General features: G+C 47.3%; 1 non-coding gene across 1 annotated transcript; it reads right to left on the reverse strand.

The window, feature by feature from the left end:
- Positions 1–2,734: 2,734 nt before the first annotated feature.
- Positions 2,735–2,796, reverse strand: LOC123613672 (U7 small nuclear RNA). The gene has a single exon (XR_006721060.1). It is a non-coding gene; the product is annotated as a U7 small nuclear RNA (small nuclear RNA).
- Positions 2,797–3,132: the final 336 nt, after the last annotated feature.

Below are 3,132 nucleotides of genomic sequence, written 5' to 3' on the forward strand. Positions count from 1 at the left end.
GAAAAGAATCTGAAAAAGAATATATGTGTATGTGTGTGTGTATATCGGAATCACTTTGCTGTACACTAGAAATTAACACACCATTTTAAATCAACTATACTTCAAATTTTTTTTTAAAGGCCTTGCTAAAGTGCAAATATTTTGCCTGGGAGGGTAGAGATGGTAACCAACTGAAAGGCTGTCCTATACAAAACCATCCTCTTTGTTCCCACACTAAAGCCAGGCGTCCCTCCTTCGCTGCATATTTACCCCTGCTTCGTGGAGAAACCGGTGCCTTCAGTTAACTTGCCCCCCCTTTCTTTATAGACTTCAAGTTCACAGCAGTACATTAATCCTAACACTGGTGTTAGGAGAGCAGGAGTCTGGAGAAGCACAGCCTGGGTTAGAACTCCAGCTCAGCTTTGTGATGTTGGGCCACTAACTTGACCTCTCTGTGCCTCAGTTTCTTCAAGGAAATGGAAATACTAATAACGCCTACCACACAGAGCTGCTCTGAGAATTCAACACGTTGATGATATTTACAAGGTGCTTAGAACAACATCTGGCATATGAATTAGTGTTAATCAGATCCATCATCGGTCTGTACATTTTAATTCATATTATTTTAGTAATAGAAGATAATTCATGGGCATGAATACACCGTGAACACAAGACCAAAATGTCGACCCAAAATTTACATCTATCCATGTGCTTCTCCCCCTTCTATCTCTTTCCCTCCACAATTGAGGTAACTGCAGACTTAACACCTGCATTTTCTTACATACGGTTTTAACACATACGTATTTCTAAAAAATATGTTTCATTTTACTTGCTTCTAATTGAATTAAAAGTACGTCATGGTCTATGCTATTTTCTGAGGCTTTTAAAAACCCAGTATTACACTGTTGCAGGCAGTTGTAGTTTAAACTCACACTTAGTACCCTTTGGAGTGGGCTCCATCACGCCAGAGTCATGCTCTAAAAATTGCGTAGTTTGAAAAAGTGTCCAAATTGGGAAGACTCAGCTGGAAATGCCAGTCACGATTCTGGCACTTGCAGTCTGGCAGAGCCGAGCAGCCTGGGTGGGGCAGACTCACCACGCCCTGGCTCCCGGTGCCCCTTACGTCTCTCTTCCCCTCATATCTGCAAATGATGTCCATGTCATCAGCTGTCACCTATGGAATAGCCGCTGGACCCCGATCCCGGCGGCCCTCCTGCCCCCCATCCTCACGCAAGGGCCCCCGCTGGGCCCTGCTCCCTGCTGGACAGCCCCCGCTGAGACTGACCCAGGGCAGGATGGCGGCCATTGGGGTGAGCAGGGCGGGAGTGCACACAGGAGGGCAGGGGACCGTGGGGGGCTCGCAGGGGGTCTCTGGACAGCACACGAGCCCGGGATCTGTGAGAAGAACGGGGCGTGGGGAGGTTGACATGGTAGGAAGACAAACTCAGCATAGATCACAGATTTGCCTCATAACAACCCAGGGGAGAAAAGGCAGTGATTAGATTTATTCTGACAACATCCCAAAATGTACCTGGAAATACATGTTTCATAATACGTCTTGAATCACAAACTGCCTGAAATTACTATCTTTTCTTTCAAGCCAAGATGATGGGGAAGTCACAGAGAATACGTTTTGAAACTCAGTGGAGTCTTTATGGAAATACCAAAGGACCGCTGGGACTCCCTGCATCCTCGGAACCCCTGGGCGGCGCCCATCTGCCCGCTCCCCGAGGTGATGTCTCTAAGGAGACACGGTTCTCAGGCTTGAGGACCAGACCAGCCCCGGCTCCTTTCTGTTTTAACCTGGGCTTTTGAAGCACTGACCTGTTAATATTTTTGAGTGTTCTCTGAGCTTCCCAACAGGAGTCCCTCCAGAGCAAACATCAACAGCCTTGGGGGCAGAGGACAGTCTCTAAATGTCATAACGGTGAAAGCGTGGCGGGGCGGGGGGCAGAGGAGATGGTCAAGCTGGACCCCCAGTAAAGGAAGGACAGCAGAGCTTCCAGTAGGGAGGCCTCCCCACCACTCCGCCCTCACCTCTGTGCTGACCACGTCCATCAGATTCTACCCAAATCCAGGCGTGCAAGAGGGAGGGGGCAGCTCAGGGAACCACTTCTCATCGGGAGATGAGCAGGTTGAACCAGACGGCTCACAAGAGCTCTGTCAACCCTTTCCCCAGTTTCGTGTTTACAGCCACATTCATTACACACACACACACACACACACACACACACACCAGATTCTCTGTTTCTGGTCGTAGTGTCAACACCCACACAACTACCTGGGATCAAAAGTTCTACCTTGGCCTCACCGCTTCTCTGTTAAATCGGCACCTGTGGCATTGAAAGGATTCTAGTAAGAGTGATGCTGCTGATAGTAACTTTTACAGTAATAGCAGGTGCCGCGTATCCATGACAGCAGGGAACACAGCTACACAGCATGTTACGTCTAACAGTGTAACACACATTAAATACAGTGTGCACAGTACATACTGCAGTTGTGTTAGAGTGTAAATATCATACATGCTGTTACGTATGTGTTATAATAGTATTTATTATAATATTACATATATAGCGTACATGCTAGCTGTATACAGCACATATTGCATATTCATACTATATGTACTGTATAATATATACCTTATATTCTATACGCTGCATACATATATACACACACACACACACACACACCCTACACATGTTGTGTGTAATATAATAATAGCAGGTTGTCTTGTTTGTTTGTTTTTTGTTTTCATGGGGGCTTTCTGGTGCAGACCGGAAAACCTGCCAGACAAATTCTGGAAGAGCTGTAACACCGGCAGTTTTGACATAGCACATACTATGTATCATGTCATAACATACACTTGCTGACTCATTTTATCCTCACGACAACCCTTGAGGTATATACTTTTACTGCAGTTTTATGGATGAGGAAACTGAGGCACAAAGAAGTTAGGTGATCTGCCCAAGGTCACACAGGCAGCAAGCAGCAGAGCTGGGCGTGGACCCAGGCAGTGCGATCCTAGCATCCTGGGCTCACTCAGCCTCCCCTCCAGTCCCTGTGTTCAGATACTGCGGCTGCCCCTGGCCTCTCTCCCACCACAGCCAGCCTGACTCCTGGCTCTGGCTCCATCACTCCCCCCAGGCACTGAAG

Source organism: Camelus bactrianus, chromosome 19 (assembly GCF_048773025.1).
Source record: "Camelus bactrianus isolate YW-2024 breed Bactrian camel chromosome 19, ASM4877302v1, whole genome shotgun sequence".
NCBI classification, from domain to species: domain Eukaryota; kingdom Metazoa; phylum Chordata; class Mammalia; order Artiodactyla; family Camelidae; genus Camelus; species Camelus bactrianus.